Source organism: Zea mays, chromosome 7 (assembly GCF_902167145.1).
Source record: "Zea mays cultivar B73 chromosome 7, Zm-B73-REFERENCE-NAM-5.0, whole genome shotgun sequence".
In the NCBI taxonomy this organism is placed as follows: Eukaryota; Viridiplantae; Streptophyta; class Magnoliopsida; order Poales; family Poaceae; genus Zea; species Zea mays.
The window spans coordinates 49,049,695-49,067,870 of NC_050102.1; positions in this window are offsets into that span (position 1 = coordinate 49,049,695).

Consider the following 18,176-nt stretch of genomic DNA (forward strand, 5'->3'; position numbering starts at 1 on the left):
AGGCGTAAAACCTGTTGATCTTGATATGGTTGTATTGTGGCTCCACACCACTTTAATCAACTCATCTGGCCACTTTCCTCTGGGCTGATTGAAGATTAGCTTCATTATTCCCGTCATTATAATGCCATTTGCTCTTTCGACAAGTCTTCAATCAACTCTAGATGTCTGACTGATGAAAAATGAATCTTCGTGCCAATTTGATCACAGAATTCCTTGAAAGTTTCGGCATCAAACTGTGTTCCATTGTCCACAGTTATAGCCTTCGGCACACCGAAGCGACAAACAATGTTTTGCCAGAAGAATTTCTGGACTGTGACCAAAGTTATTGTGGCCAAAGGCTTCGCTTCAATCCACTTAGAAAAATATTCTATAACCACCACAACATATCTTAAATTGCCTTGTGCTGGTGGAAGTGGGCCTAGCAAATCGAGGCCCCATCTTTGATACGGCCAGGTGGGCTGTATTAGCTGAGTGAGAGATGAAGGTTGTTTCTGGTCTCTTGCACATTTTTGACAATTTTCACATTTTTGGACTAGCTTTGTTGCATCCAAAGCTGCCTTCGGCCAGTAAAATCCTTGTCGAAACACTTTTCCCAGCAAGGGCCTAGCCCCAATGTGAGATCCACACAGACCTGCGTGTATCTCCTTCATTAATTCAATACCTTCAGCTCTTGATAAACACTTGAGAAGTGGAGAACAGACTCCATGTTTATATAATTCCTCTTCTATTATCACATATGGTCTTGTCCTTGCCTCCATTCTCTTATTATAAGCTTCATCATCTGAAAGACAATTACCTTGGAGGAAAGATATAATTTCAGTCCTCCAATCTTCACTATGTACTGGAGAAATAGTAAGCACTGCTCTCTCTATGAGTTCAACCGAAGGTGCCTTTATTGTTTCAAAAAATACTTCCAAAGGTAAAGGGAGCCCCTGAGCCGCTGATTTGGCTAGCAAATCCGCATGCTCATTTTCACCTCTTCGAATATTCTTGACAGAAAAACCTTCGAAAGAAGCCTCCAACCTTCGAACAGTATCTAGATATCTTTCAAGCTTTGGATCTCTTGCCTTGCTACTTTTGTCCACATGGCCAGAAATAACTTGAGAATCAGTTTTTAGGATGGCCCTTCTTATTCCGATTGCCCTTAACTTTCGAAGCCCCAACAGAAGTGCTTCGTACTCAGCAATATTATTTGTGCAACTGAAATCAAGCTTGGCTGCATAACATGTTTTGACTTTTGAAGGTGCCACTAGGACCGCAGTCGCTCCTGCACCGAAGGTTCCCCAAGAACCATTGCAGAACATTGTCCAAGCTTTGGCATCTTTGTTTATTTCTTCTTCGTGAGCCCCTAGCATCCAATCAGCGATGAAGTCTGCTAACACCTGGGACTGAATTGAGGATCTATGCACATAGTCAATGGTGAATTCATTAAGTTCTGCAGCCCATTTCCCAATCCTTCCAGTAGCTTCTCTGTTCCTCATAATGTTCTTCAGAGGCTGTGACGAAGGAACAATTATGTGATATGCTTGAAAGTAATGCCGATGATTTCTGGAGGCCATTAACACAACATATAACACCTTCTCCAATTCTGTATAATTTTTCTTTGACAGACTTAGAACTTCTGAGACGAAGTACACTGGAGCTTGCTTTTTGACTTGGCCATCTAGCTTCACCTGTACAAGTGCCGCACTCACTGTAGAATACGAAGCTGCAACATATAAGAGCAATGGAGCCCCTGGCGAAGGTGGAGTTAATGTTGTTAAATCAATCAAATACTGCTTCAACTCTTCAAAGGCTTTTTGCTGAGCTGGGCCCCATTGAAAGACTTCGGGTGACTTCAGTATTTCAAAGAATGGGAGATTTCTTTCTGCTGATCTGGATATGAATCTGTTTAATGATGCTAGTCTACCTGCCAGCCGTTGAGCCCCTTTCTTTGTACTTGGCGGTTCCATCCGAAGGATAGCTTCAATCTTGCTTGGGTTAGCTTCAATTCCCTTCGTTGATACTAGATAGCCAAGGAACTTGCCCTTCTTTACCCCAAAAACACATTTTTTCTGGATTTAACTTCAAATCAGCTTGCCTGAAATTGGCAAATGTCTCTTGCAAATCAGCAATGTGGTTTTCTTGCTTCATGCTTTTAACTATAATATCATCAACATAGGTCAGCACATTCCTGCCTATTTGAGAATGAAGGGCTCTAGCTGTCATTCTGCTGAAGCTTCCTCCAGCATTTTTAAGCCCCTTAGGCATCCGAAGATAGCAATATGTGCCACTGGGGGTTATGAAGCTAGTCTTTGGCTCATAGCATCATTATGAGGGTAATCTTTGAGCTGAAGGTCCTCCTGGGAGAAGGTGATTGGGATGTGAGACCATTTTGACTTGATGAAGGGTCCCTGCACCCCAACATGTTGCACCCTTCTCTGTGCTTCCTTCTTCTGCTTTTTGTTAGCCGGCTCTGAACCTGAGCCGCCTGTTATCGGAAACACCAGCTTCGTAGCCGAAGATGCTTCGGCTTGGTTGCTGAACGAAGCCATCAGCTCAAAAGTGGAAGTGAGTTCACCGGAGGTGGGCGCTAATGTTGGGGACTTGTTCTCAAATGCTATGAATTAAGAACAAGACAACACAAAAATATGTTAGTGGTTAATGCCCTTCGTCCTTCGAAGCATTATTTCCCTAAGGATATAACGATCTTCGAACGAAGGTTATGAAGGACGTACCTTCATCATCACAACATATATCAATGAAAGATGAAGCATATGAAACATGGGAAATAACATGGGTAATCATATGACATTATAATATATCTTTTATTATATAACCATGAATGAATGAGAATAACGTAGGATTACATTTGTACCTTCGGCTTGACAGAAGGTATGAGTACAAGCGTGACGCACGAACAAGTACCAGTCAGCGTGAACAGTATGGGGGAACTGTTCATCTATTTATAGGCACAGGGCACAGCCTGTGTGAAATTACAATTATACCCTTTACAATTGATTACAATCATGACACAAACTATCATGGGTCAATCTATCTTTTCATCTTTAAGTTGGTGCAACCTTTCGTCTCAAGGCATGTCGTCATGCTGAAGTTCCCTGAAAGGTAGCTTCGGCGTTATTTCTGTGCTGATCTTCCGAAGGTGTTTCTTCTTACAGGACCTTCGGCTACGAAGCAAAACCCAACAGAGGAGGACAAGGCAAGCACAAGCTTCATTACACCCTTCGGCACGTACTGTTTCGTACGAATGCCTGAGGGACTCAAGAACGCTGGTTCAACCTTTTCTTGCCTCACCAAGAAGGTCCTCGAAAACCAAGTCGGACGCAATACTTTCACTTACGTAGACGACATTGTCGTCGCAAGCAAAAGCAAAGAGGACCACCTAGCCGACCTCGCAGAAACATTCGCTAACATGCGTGACGCACGACTCCGGCTCAACCTTGAGAAGTGTGTCTTCGGAGTTCGCCAGAGGAAAATACTTGGTTACTTAGTATCACACCGAGGGATTGAGGCCAACCCAACCAAGATTCAAGCGATCATCAACTTGGCACCTCAGCAGTCCACTAGGGACGTCCAGCGACTGACAGGCAGATTGGCGGCCCTGAACAGATTCATCTCTAAGTCCGCTGAACGAAGCCTACCCTTCCTCAAAACATTGTGTGGTGCGAAAGACTTCGCTTGGGGCCTAGAGCAGGCAGCGGCCATCGAGTCGCTCAAACAGCACCTGTCTGACTTAGCAACTCTGACAAGTCCAGACCCTTCGCTGCCGCTGCTTCTCTACATTGCGGCTTCACCATGCGCAGTCAGCATAGCATTAGTCCAAGAGCAGGACAGAGATGGCAAAGGTCAGCAATGCCCAGTGTACTACGTCTCCGGAGTCCTCACGGCTTCCAAGTGCAACATGACCGAACTCGAGAAAATTTCATACGCAGTGGTCATGCCTTCGCGCAAGCTACGACACTACTTCGAGGCATTTAAAGTACGGGTCACTTTGAACAGGGGTCTAGGAGAATTGTTTAGGAACCCGGAGGCATCCGCCAGAATTGCAAAATGGGCAGCTGAACTATCCGGGTACCACATCACCTTTGAGCCCAGAACAACAATCAAGTCACAAGTCTTGGCGGACTTCAACATCGACTGGACAGGACCTGTGGGGCCACAGCAAGAATACTCGGAATCAGTCTGGACCATCCACTGTGATGGCGCATGGTGCCGTGCGGGGGCAGGCGCCGCGGCGATTATCACATCACCCGCCAGCGTCAAGTACAGATACGCCGCACGCCTCAGCTTTGCTTTAGAGTCCAACAGGTGCACTAACAACATAGCCGAATACAAAGCCATCATCTGGGGACTTCACAAATTACGAGCCCTCGGCGTTACCACATGCATCATCAGAATAGACTCCAAGGTCGTCGCCAGCCAGATCGAAAAGGAATACTCAGAAAAGGAACCTATGCTCATGCAATACCTCACCGTCGTCCGCAGCCTCGAAAAACAATTCAAGGGTTTCACCCTGCAGCATGTCGACCACAACAAGAACGAAGAGGCTGATGCGTTGGCCAAGGTAGCAGCCAAGGGCGAGGCCCTACCCTCTAACATGTTCTACCACGTCATCGGCACACCAAGCGTCCATAACCCTGGAGGATTGCAAATAACTCACGATGTCGAAGGCCACTGAATCATCAACCTCATCATGGCCGAAGACTGGTGGGCCCCAATAACACTATACCTTCAGGGCCACTACCATCCAACCGATCGCAATGAGACCAAACCACTGAAACATAGGAGCAGGGACTTCGCAATAGTCGAGGGTTAGCTGTACAAAAAGGGCATCAACCAGCCTATGATAAAATGCATAACCGAAACCGAAGGCCTAGAAATCCTCCGCGAAGTCCACGGTGGAACCTGTGGCTCACACTCAGGACCTAGGGCCCTTGTAGCCAAGGTGATTCATCAGAGATTTTACTGGCCCGCGATAATTTTCACGGCCAACCGAGTCACCAATTCATGCGAGGCATGCCAAAAGTTCTCTCCTCGCTCAGACAACCCTTCACAATTCACCAAGCTAATCGCCCACACATGGCCAATTCAGCGTTACCGTTGGGGGCTGGACATCGTCGGGCCACTGCCTACGGCTCTAGGGAACCAAAAGTTCACCTTCGTCGTCGTCGAATATTTTACAAAGTGGATCGAGGTCAGGGCAGACGCCACGATAATAGGGAAGACCGCCCAAAAATTCTTCTGGCAAAACATTGTCTGCCGCTTCGGAGTCCCGTCCGAGCTAATAGTCGACAACGGCAAACAGTTCGATAGCCAAGACTTCAGGGAATTCTGCAGCTCCATCGGCACTAAGCCAGTCTTCGCCTCTGTCTACCACCCACAATCCAACGGCGTTGTCGAACGCGCCAATGGCAAGATTTTTAGCGCCATTAAGAAAAGGCTCCTCGATGACAAAAAGGGCAAATGGGTAGACCAACTACCTGAAGTCATATGGGCGCTGAATACGACAGAGTGCCGAGCAACCGGGTTCACACCCTTCCGCTTGATGTATGGATCCAAAGCAATGACACCGCAAGAGTTAAAGCACAGGTCCCCCTGAATAAACGAATCAGTCATCCACGACGTCAATGAACCGACCTCCAAAGATCTCATGAACGAAGACCGCGTCCTCGCCCTGTAGGCCCTCAACAAGTATCAGGTCCAGACCAAAGCATGGCGTGATAGCACTGTCGTCCCAAGAGAATTCAACGAAGGGGACCTAGTACTTGTGAGAACCACCAGGACAGAGTCCAGGGGCAAGCTAGAGCCGAAGCGGGAAGGGTCGTACATAGTCAAGACAAAGGCATCCCCAAGTGCTTATAGGCTAGCAGCGTCATCCGGTGAAGACTTAGAACACTCATGGAACATCAATAATCTCCGAAAATTTTTCATTTAAGATCCAAGGCCCAAGCGACTTTGTAATTCCTCAAACAATGTCATTCAGGCCCACACTCTTTTCCTCCTGGGGGGTGAGGTTTTTAACAAGGCGGCGCCATGTAACATACCGCCGAAAAGCCCCCGCAAAAAACTCCAGCAAGCATCATTACCATAAGTGTCGAAAAAGACCGCATCGACGGTCTTCGACATTCGACGTATAAATAGTCACCGCAAGAGGTAGCCTACACTACCCTTGCGTGCGACAGATCCGATCAAAAGCCGCCTAAGGGTGCAGCCAGATATGCACAAGAAGTGCATGATACGAAGTCTTTACTATAAGACAAATCCGAGCAAAAGCCGCCTAAGGGTGCAGCCGGATATGCACAACAAGTGTGCGATACGAAGTCTTTACTATAAGACAAATCCGAGCAAAAGCCGCCTAAGGGTGCAGCCGGATATGCACAACAAGTGCGCGATACAAAGTCTTTACTATAAGATAAATCTGAGCAAAAGCCGCCTAAGGGTGCAGCCGGATATGCACAACAAGTGCGCGATATGAAGTCTTTACTATAAGACAAATCCGAGCAAAAGCCGCCTAAGGGTGTAGCCGGATATGCACAACAAATGCGCGATACGAAGTCTTTACTATAAGACAAATCCGAGCAAAAGCTTGCTAAGGGTGCAGCCAGATATGCACAACAACTGCGCGATACGAAGTCTTTACTATAAGATAAATCCGAACAAAAGCCGCCTAAGGGTGCAGCCAGATATGCACAACAAGTGTGCGATACAAAGTCTCTACTATAAGACATCCGAGCAAAAGCCGACTAAGGGTGCAACCGGACATGCATAAATGCGTGACATCACCCTAAAGGCGCAAAGTCTATTACGATCACCTTAAAGGTGCGAAGTCTCCGCTATCCGACATGGTCGAACAAAAAACTACCTAAGTACGCAACCAGGTACACGTCATAAGCGTCCAACATCGCCGTGGAAAGCAAGGTCCCCATCCCATTTCACAACAAGCAATGTCACCATAGTTTACATACACACAGCGAAGGGCCGCCAGCGACATTACACACAATACAAATCACATCTTGTTGCCCTCCCTCTCTATTGCGAGCCGGGGGAGGGCAGCGTTTTCACTCACTACCGCAACACGAGAGCGAGGGCAGCAAACACGCTACATCAGCTCTGCCTTCGGAATAAGGCCTGCCTCACGAAAATTAAACAACATCATCTTCAACTCCTCGCCCTCAAAAAGATTCCGCAGATCCCCCTCCCCAATAGACGTCCCGGACGTCGATGACAGCAAATCTCGTTGGCCACCCCGATCTAGACGAAGACAGGATTACTCCATCCCCATCCGTCGATGCCTCCCACTTCGCGACATCTCGCCAACATTGTGCTTCGACACCACCTTTCGTCGGCAGCGCTCTTTGTTCATCGCCCCAGCCGGGGGAGCAGACACTTCGCACACCTCAGGCTGCGGCAAGGACTCCGCCGCAGCCACATCCAACGCAGTAAAATAATCTAAATCCTCATCCGAAGACTCCTCAGTCCACGAAAATGGGCTCCCAAACTCACCCATGTTTGATGACCAAGACTCCATTTCAGAACCAGACAAATTTCGACTAACAGGCACTGCATTCACAGCCGCCACAAAATTAATATCATCAGTAGGGGTTGCTTGCGCAGGCCTGGACGTCGGAACCTGCGCAGCAACCGACTTTCAGTATCACAAAAATAAAGCCCTAAACTCAACACCCCTAACACGACCTCGCCACCTGCGAAAGAGCAGCCGATGCTGCAGGGTCTTCGCCAGCCGGCGCAACTGCCGCTAGAGGGTCTTCGCTAGCCGGTGCAGCTACTGCTGTAGGGTCTCCAACAGGGCCAGCTTGTGGCGCCGGTTGCTCTTCAACCCCCGTCCTCGCATCTTCTGCTTGGATCACCGAGCTTTCCAGTCCACCGAAGTTGTCGACTTCTTCATCGTTCATCATCTACAAAAATAGCATAAAACATAAAAAAAGCCACACACCTGCTCCAGCGCCCGGTCGGACCTCTCCCGGACAGTATCGCGGCCGTGAGGGCCCCACATCCTGTCATAAAGCGCCCCAGCGGACCGCTTTAACACCTCGTCTTCGACCTAGAAGATTCCATGGTCTAAGTCCTTGTTTGCCCAGTCAAAGACCTCGAAATGCCTGCATCCCTCATGGGACAAAGCATTCGCGGCCCCCTCACAGGTAATGAGCGAGGCAAAGGACATGAGACCCATCACGATGGACAGGAGCAACTCTAGCTCCTCCTGCAACCACCCAAGGAAGCGGAGGCCCACCTCTTCGCCGGATGTGTCGAAGGGGGCGGTACGCAGACGAAACTAACGGTACGCGTCCACGAGCAACGCGTGTGCTCAGTCGACCCAGTGCAGGTGGAGGCCTCCGCTTTGTCCACATAGCCACGCAGACTCCTCTGCCCCGACTCCACGTCGGTGGCGCGCTTGAGGGCAAGGCTGGCCTCGGCACGAGTAGCCTGGGCCTCTCCGCGGGCTTTTTCCGTGTCTTCCTTTTTTGCCGCAAGCCGATGACCGAGGTCCTCTTTCTCAGCCTCCGCCGCTAACAGCTTTTCCAACAGATTGTGGCTCTTGTTTTCCACTGTCGACTTATCTCGCACAACCTCTGTATGCTGCGTTCCGAGGCGCTCAATCCTCCCCTCGAGTCGCCGCCTTTCGGCAGAAAACTCCGAGGCAAACGCCCCCGACGCAATGTGCTCGGCGAAGGCAGGCGCCTAGGACAAAAGACTGTCAAATTCGAAGCCATGGAAGAAAAATGAACTCCAGGAATACTGATTACTCATGTGTTTCAGCTGTTGCGCAACTGAGGCGGCCACGTCCTTCGAGGCGGCGGCCGAGGCAATTTCGCCGCTGGCGTAGAACCTGGACCATGGGTCCTGCGAAGACCCCTTCGCCACGGTCGCCGGGCCATCCGCCACCTGCGCCGGGACAGCAGCCAGTTGCCCGGACTCTGCTCCTACATCATGGTCACATTAGAAACGCACACTTCGCGCAAAAAAACTCACCAGCAGGACCCCGCCCTGTGTGGGCGTCGAACATTGCGACCCCGCCCACAAGGTAGTCATCCACGGAAATATCCATGGAGACTTCGGTGCCACCCACCGCCGCCTCAGCAGCGCGCGATGGCGAGGGAGGCCTTCGCTCATGTGTGGGCGCGGCAGGCAGCAGCATGCTGGCGCTGGGCGCGCCAGGCGGAGGCATGCTGGCGCAGGGGGCGGCAGGCTTCACGCTCGCCCGTGCCATTTTGACTTCGCGCCTCGGGTTCCCCACCCTGGCGAACGCTCAGCGTTTTCGTGGCACGTCTTGACGATCCTTCTCCATCACTACCGATACAACAGCACCAATATTTCGTCCATAAGGGAAAATTTTCATCTCATGAGCTAATCGAGATGTAAACATGTTCTCGCCGGCCGCCCGGTGAATTGGAACATTCCTAGGCCAGCGACCCCCGGTAATCTTCAGCATTCGCGCGGAAGATTCCTGGAGCTCGGACGAAGACATCGTCTCCCCGCGAACCGCGCAGGTCTCCAATAAATCCACAGCAAAACGATCGGAAGCTCTCGACCCCTCAGCTGTTGTACCTAATTTCCTCTTCTTGGCGGCCGCGCTCGGCGCTGTTCCCCGTGAAGGGCCCTCGTCAGCCGTTGTCATCACCTTTTTCCCCTGCGGACAGCAGCATCAGCATCGTCGTCCCCCGGGTAGCCGGCATACGGAAGACGGTTCAACTCAAAAACGTGGTTCAATCTAACATTTGAACCATGGATATCCCAACTCCTCAGAGTCTCCGTCTTTGGCACATACTTTCCTACAATATTCGTGGCCTCGGCCTCCACTTCACGCACAAAGTGGCCGGGTTGCGACCGCGTAAATCCACCACAAAGACAGGACTTTGCACCAACAGGTCGCCCAGAGTTGGCATCCGACGGGGGCACACTTTGCCCAGTACCCAGCCGTGCGCCAAGGGACACACTCCATAGGCGATAAATTCCTCAACCAAGTCGCGCCCGCTACTCAAGCGGGCAGCATGTCGAAGGGCCCCTTCATCCTCATCTTTCTCTGCTACCTAGAATCGAGGAAACGCCACATAGCAGTGTGAGCACAGAATGGCCGGAGGGAGGCTAGGCAGGTCTTCGACATCACCAGGAGCCACATAGAACCAAAAATCCCATCAGTTGCCCCATTTGTTCCTAGCACAAGGGACTATCTCCATGACTTCAGCCGAAGTCTTCCAAGTCATTGGCGTGAAGGTGCACGATCCGAATTGTGCTATCTTATTTCTTATTTTCCTTTTCTGCCAATGCAGGCAATATTTTTTGGCGAAGACCTCCACAAACGGTTGCCCGCCGTAGGAAGTAACTGCCCAGACATACTTCGCCAGTGCAACCACAGCATTAGGCATCAACTGGTGGTCCTGCACATCGAACCTTCACAACATCTCCGCCACGAATCGGTGTGTCGAAAGGCAAAGACCGGCGACAAAAAAGGCATCAAAAACCACTAACTCGCCTTCAGGCTCGGGACCTCCTCCGCACCCGGTGCCCGCCCGACACCGTCACCAAAGTAACCAAGCCGCTGTATCTCCAACACGCGGACCGAGGAAATCCTCGAAGTACCAAACTCCACGGTATGGCCAGGCTGCAACTCCATCACCGCCAAATCACTCAATGTCTCCTCGGACGACGGCACGGCCGGCGACACGCTCACAACAGACGAAGAAGAAGAAATTGCAATGTACCGTCGGTGGCGGCACGCGGTCTGCTTGATGCCGGCCAGATTTCCGAAGCAGGAGAGCAAGGAGGGCAAACGAGCAGTTTACAAAAGCTAGAGTTTCTACTGCGCAAATGCAAGCCGAAAACAGGCTCGACCGCGGTCGGCTTTTTATATGTGCGGCGCGACGCCTCGAGAAACATGCAGTCCAACAGTAACACGTCCATCAACGGTCACATTTGAAAAACCCCCGCAGGACCACTTCGAGCGAGGGTAGCGTCTTCACCTTCTTACGGTGGTCTTCGGCACCAACTGACTTAGTCGAACTGGTCCCTCGGAGGGCAAATGTTGGGGCGAATGTGAACACGCCACCCTTCGCTCGATGATTTCGCCTCGCCTTGCGCAGACGAAGGCTGAATCCACATAACCCGCCAGAACAGGCCAAGGACGCCTTTGCCGGTGAAAGCCTGTTCGACACCTTCGCTCACACGAGACAAGACGAAGGCCCTGTCGGAGTTTGCGAACCTCCCACTCCCTCACCACCAGGGGAGCCCATGTGTGATTCGGCCCATAGAGATGGGCCCCACCTGGATAGGTGTAATAAGGCTCGTGTCTGTAATAAAGTTTATCGTAATGACTATCTGTAACCCCCCCTCGTGGGAATATTCTAGGGATAAACCGGGTACTTGAGGGTCTAAATGTCTTTGATAGGGACAGGCGGCCCCTCGAGTACCTATAAATACCCCCATACTATGCCCAGGCACAGGGAGATTAACGATGCTTTTGGCATTCCGTGCTAAACTTTGCAAACACTCTTTCTACTTTCCCGTTGGATCAACTTGCCCTGGAGAGCAGGTTCCAACAGTCCGATTTGGATCAGACGGATTCTGGAGCAAACGAATATCCACCACAGATCGCGGGATCGATGGTTCTGTTAGCTGCTCAGTTTAGATCTAATTAGAACTGTTGAATGGTGATCCAACGGTGCAAATCGGTTGATACCCCTTCGGCCTGGTGATCGACCTTAAGTCTTTAGTGATTCAACCCGCCGTCCCCCGTGGGATACTTCTGAGTCTAAGGAATTTTTATGGAATAGCCCCTATGTTTCTATGTTATTTGCGCCCAGTCCAGAGAGTTGGAAAAATCAGAAAATAAATATAGAAATGGATTTTTTATGTAAAAATAAATGCTAGAATTGGTTTAATTCATAGAAAATTCATATGAAGACCAAATTAATCCATTACAATTCCTATAATTTTGTAATATTATTGTTTATCATTTAATACCACTGTTTCAACATGAATATCACAATAAAATTTATATCCTATTTAATCTTGTACAAAACACATAAAACCTTCAGAAATTCATAACTCAATAACCGTAACTCCATTTTGATCCATTCTAGTTGCATTAGTCTCACAATAATATTTATTATCATCTAGTAACTTTGTTTTGTCATCAGATATAGGTTAAAATGTTGCACTTAGTCTATTGTATACTTAACCACGTAGATCTTCGGAAAACCATAACTTCTTAACCGTAGCTCCGAATTTAGCGATTCTCGAACCCACGATCACATAGCAGCACGTGGACTATTATTATGCAGTTTATTCTTATGTTTGGTGCGATGTTAATTTTGCCTATACCATGTTTGTCTGTATTGCTACGTTTAGCAGCGAGGACACGTGTCATCTGAAGAGCAAGTTGGTACCTGGAATCTCAAGTGCCAGGCAAGTTGTGCCCTTGATCACTTCTTATTACCCAATCATGTTCTTATTAATCATAATGATCTGCATAGGTTAATTTTGATGGGACCAAATAGGTTACCCTAGTTTGACTATCTTTATACCATGTTTACCACTGAATTTTTGGGTAGTACCTGTTATTGCTTTATGTGGTTTTGGGTATAGAGATACACACTATTCATGATTATACTTTTATTATCACTTGTTATTTACTGTTCATGTTAAGATCATTATGTTAATTGGAACATGGTGAACCACCCGGAAAAATAGTGCCACCACAAGGGTGGTATGGGACGCCCTTGGCTGACTAATTAGGAAAGCTAGTGGAAGACTACCTTACCCGAAAGGGGCAAGGGTAGAAGGGGAGTTGCATGCAGGGAGGTTCTCGAGTTGATTTTGCTACGATGGCGATCAGACGAGGGATTCTTGCAAGTGCTCTTCCCATAAACTGTAGCAGGTTTTCGGAAGCTAGTGGAACTTTGTAAAGGCCTCGTAGTGGATCCCTAGCCATTCACCTCGGTAGTGTCTAAGAGCCTTGCAAACCCTGGAGACATGGGATACATGACTTGTGGGTACAGTGTACAACCTCTACAGAGTGTAAAACTGGTATACTAGCCATGCTCACGGTCATGAGCAGCTCGGACACTCATATGATTAATTTATGGAACTAAATTCAATTTGTCATATGCATTGCATTGAGGGTGTTGTTATTACTTTTGTTCTACTACTTAATTGGGTTTGATATTTACTTATACTTCGTAATTGCTAATAAAAATTTGACCAACTTTAAAAGAAATGCTCAGCCTCAACCATCCTCTTTGGTAAGCCTTACACTTTACATGAGCTCCCATCTTTGGCGAGTTCATACACATTATTCCCCACAACTTGTTGAGCTATGAAAGTATGTGAGCTCACTCTTATTGTCTCACACCCCCCACAGGTCAAGAACAGGTACCGCAAGATGAGGCGCATGGAGGATGTTGTGATGTGTTCATGAGAGGTCTAGTCCGTCGTCTCCCAGACAACTTTGGGTTGCTGGATCGTTGTCTTCACATGATGTAAATATTTATTTATTTTGTATAGAACTCCTGTTATGTAGTAAAGATGTGACATTTGATCCTGTGCCATGATTCATCATATGTGTGAGACTTGGTCCCAGCACACCTGGTGATTATGTTCGTGCCCGGGTCTTCGTGCCCCCGAAACCCGGGTGTGACATCTCCCCATGATCTCGGCTCGGCCGTTGCAGATCCCCAGCTCCGGTCGCCGAGGCCTAGGCATAATAACCCCATGTCGTGTGCGGTATCTTTTCCCCTTCTTCACCCTTCCTCCCTATAGCCAGCCATCATCGGCGAGGAGCCAAATTTGATTTGCCGCCGCCACCCCTGCAATGCACCCAGACCCTCGCCGCTCGGGCTTCATTTGGGTTCGCGGTAGTTCCCTCTGGAGCTAGGGTCCGTGTTGGATGGGCGGTCACACGTGTGGTTGGCCGACGACCACCTAATCCCTCGTCGGAGCAGGGCGGGTACACAGATCCACCATGGGACTCTTGCAACAATTCTACCTCCGCTTTTGGTGAGCCCCTGGTTCCTTACCCTCGCCTTATCCCTTTCCTTATTTAATGTCGCGCCTTCGCCAATGGCGTGCGGATTGGGAACGAATTCGGCCTCTTAGGTCAGGATTTCGTCCTGGCGCCGCCCGTATCGCGGGCAAGGGTGTTAGGTCGTGTGGTGGTCGGCACAACCGTTCCCCATGAGTTGAACCTAGTCCTAGCTGCGAGTAGCATAGACTTCTTTCGAAGATGGTGTAGCCGGGCCCCCGCTGGGATTTCTCCGGCCATGGCGCCGCCTCGTCCGGGCACTTTATGTGCGCGCGATTGGTGGTGATCGTGGATCTAGACATGAACGGTCATGATCATTGCGCTGAAAACGCTTGGGTTAGGGGTAACTATCGACCGTGGATCGTAATCGATTGGCCCACAACCGATCTAGGGTAGATGAACTCTTCATCGTTGATTTTGGATCCGACGTCTGCTATAGCGTACCGATTCGATCTAGATGGATGTAATCCGGGCCATCCAGTGGGAATCCGATGGCCCAAATCGTGCGATACCCCTTCGCGAGCACATTTTTCATAAGAACCCCTGATGAATTAGGAAATAAACCCGCCGTCCAACCTAGGGTTGCACTGAGTCTAGGAAATTCTTATGATTTTGCCCCCATGTTTCCTTAGATTTAGTGCTCAGCCCAGAGAACAGAGAAACTGGATAAATGAATACAGAAATTGATTTTTAATACATATATAATTATAGAAACTTGTTTAATTCATAGAAAATTCATATTAAGTCCAAAGTTATCCATTCCAGTTTCTATATTTTTGTAATATTATTGTTTATCAACTAGTGTCTCTATTTTGACATGAAAACTACATTAAAATTTATCTCCTAATTAATCTTATACCAAGCACATCAAACCTTTGGAAATTCATAACTTAAAATCCATAACTCCAAAATTAATGTTTTTTGTTCCTATGATCTTATTTTAATATGTAGATTATTAATATGTATTTTTTTACATGTTTGGTGTGATGTTAATTTCTCCTTTATACTATGCTTGTTTGTATTGTGGCGAGTAGAAGAGCCAGTGGCTGAGGATCCTGGTGTTCAGCAGGTAGATGTTGCTGAGCAGGAGCTCATTGAAGGCAAGTTGTGCCCTTGATCACTTTTATTTACCCAATAATGTTATTTAATATCACTTATTCATGCATAGGCTTAATTTTGATGGGACCCAATAGGTTACCCTAGACTGGTTATCCTTTTTACCTTGTTCACCCCTGAATCATTTGGGTAGTTTTGCTATTGCTCTATATGGTTTTGGGTTTAATATTACATTATGTTCATGTTCCATTTATTCTATTATTTTATTTATTGTTCATGTCAAGGTCATTATTTTTAATTGGAACATGGAGCTTAACTTGAGAAACACGTGCCACCACAAGGGTGGAATGGGACGTCCTTGGCTGACTAACTAGGAAAGCTAGTGGAGGACTACCTTACTCGATAGTGGCAAGGGCAGTAGGGGAGTTGGTGTAGGGAGGTTCCCGGGTTGATTTTGCTGCGATGGCGATCAGACGGGGGATTCCTGCATTGCTCTTCCTAGAAACTATAGCGGGTTTTCTGAAGTTAGTGGAACTTTGTAAAGGCCTCGTAGTGGATCCCTAGCCATTCACCTCGGAAGTGTCTAAGGTCCTTGCAAACCCTGGCGACATGGGATACATGACTTGAGGGTACAGGGTACAACCTCTGCAGAGTGTAAAACTGGTATATTAGCCGTGCTCGCGGTCATGAGCAGCTCAGGACTCCCGCATAATTAAATTATGGAATTAAATTTAATTTATCATTTGCATTGCATTGGGTTATTTATTAATTTTGTTCTATTCTTATTATGGTTTGGTATTTACCTACATCAAGTAACTGCTAATAAAATTTGACCAACTTATTAAAAGCAATGCTCAGCTTTAACCCCTATTGTTGATAAGCCTTACACGTCTCATGAACTCCCACCTTTGGTGAGTTCATGCACATTATTCCCCATGACTTGTTGAGCTATGATCTTTTGTGAGCTCAAACTTGTGATATATAAACCCCCCACATGAGAAGAACAGGTGGCCCAGGAGGAGCCGCACAACGAGGAGTTCGACTTGATCTAGGTGGCATGTCCTAGTCGACTTTATGGCGCCAAGGAGGGACTTTAGTTCACTTGATATTTATCTTTTATTTTGTAAGACTTCCGCTATCTAATAAATACTTTTATGATATTGTGACATTTATCTCTATACACTCTGTTATTATATGTGTTATCTTCTTTGGCGCCTATATGAGATGCACCCGGTTTATCCCTTAAATTCGGGTGTGATAGAAGTGGTATAAGAGGAAATGTTGACTGTAGGACGAAACCTAGATAGAAATGGACAAAACCCTTACCTACTTACCTTACTCTGATTCTTTCTATACTTATATTGATCCTATCTCACCTTTTGTTGTTATACTCTGATTATTCTTATCTTTTCTACTCTAAGAAAAGATGGATTTCACACCTTGGAATCCTACATTTATGATCTTTTTAAAGAGATAGGAGACCTAAGAGAAAACTAAAATTATTTTCGTTATTTTAAAATGATTGGATGATTGTTCTGATGATAAATGTCTGATTTGCTTCTTTGATTGATTGAAATATTATAGTTGGGCATCTTAGCATGTACCACCATAAGGTAATGTATTAGCTTTAGTAGGTGACACACTAAACTACTTAGCTAATAAATCCCCCAAAGTAACATGCCTTGTAATCACTCGCCTTGTCTACAATTCTTTCTTTCTTACCATATGTTTCTAACTCAGATGGTCAATACCAGGAAGGGTGGTGGAATTGATCTACCCCCCAATCGATACAATCGGAGGGTACTTAGACAGGAACAAAAGCAAACCGAGATGAATCCTCCAAATCCTCCACCAGCCGGAGCTGATCCAGCAGTTGCAGCCCAGATGCGGATAATGCAACAGATGGCTGATACTATGTGGATATGCACGCACAGATGTGGAAGGAATGTCAAGAGATGCGCCAAGAGAGAGAGGAAATGCGCCAGGAGCAAAGGGTGCAATAGCAGCAAGCACCACTGCCCCCACCACCACCAGTTCCACCCCGGTACAAGCACCGGGAGTTCATGAGCCACAAGCCACCGACGTTTGCCAGCTCTCCAGATCCTCTACACACTGATGATTGGCTGAATTATGTGGAGAAGATGTTGATTATTGCCCAATGCTCTGACCGGGAGAAGGTTCTATATGCTTCTGGTCATCTGAGTGGTCCTGCTGCTGATTGGTGGGATTCCTACACCACAGCCCACGATGCTGCTGATACTATCACATGGGTGGAATTTGCTACTCAGTTCAGGAACTATCACATACCTGCTGGACTGATGAAGATCAAGAAGAAGGAATTTCTGTCGCTGAAGCAGGGAAGCATGTCAGTCAGCGAGTACCGTGACAAATTCATTTAGCTATCCAGATATGCACCGGATGAAGTGGCTAAGGATGAGAGAAAGCAAGAACACTTCATCAAAGGACTCAATGGACCTCTACAGTATGCTCTAGTGGCTCACACATTTCCATCATTCTAGAGACTGCTTGACAAGGCACTAGCCATTGAACACAAGCGTGTTCAACTGGAGGACATGAAGAGGAAGGCGATATCCCAGGGACAGGGGAGCAGCAGCATTCACCCTCGCTATGTTCCACCCAAGTGTACACCAGTTCGCACTAGAGGAGGCCAGCGCCTAGCTCAGTACACACCACAAGGGACTCCACCGACTTGTCAGGCTGCCCCCACTGGCACCCTGACGAAATTCTCAGTCTCAGGACAGAGTGTTGGTACCACATGCTACAAGTGTGGTAAGACAGGGCATTATGCTATTGTTTGTCCGCAGAGGATTGCTACTACACCTATGCAGAACAAGCAGCAGACTCTAGGATCTAGCAATGGATTCACTATTGTCAGGGTTAATCAAGTCAGTGCTGATGCTACTACAGAAGGAGCTGACATCGCACTTGGTATGTTTTATATTAATGCAATTCATGCAGCAATATTATTTGATTCTGGTGCTACACATTCATTTATGTCTTCTCGATATGCCAACACAAATGAGTTACCACTGCAATATATGAAAACACCAATGGTAGTAAT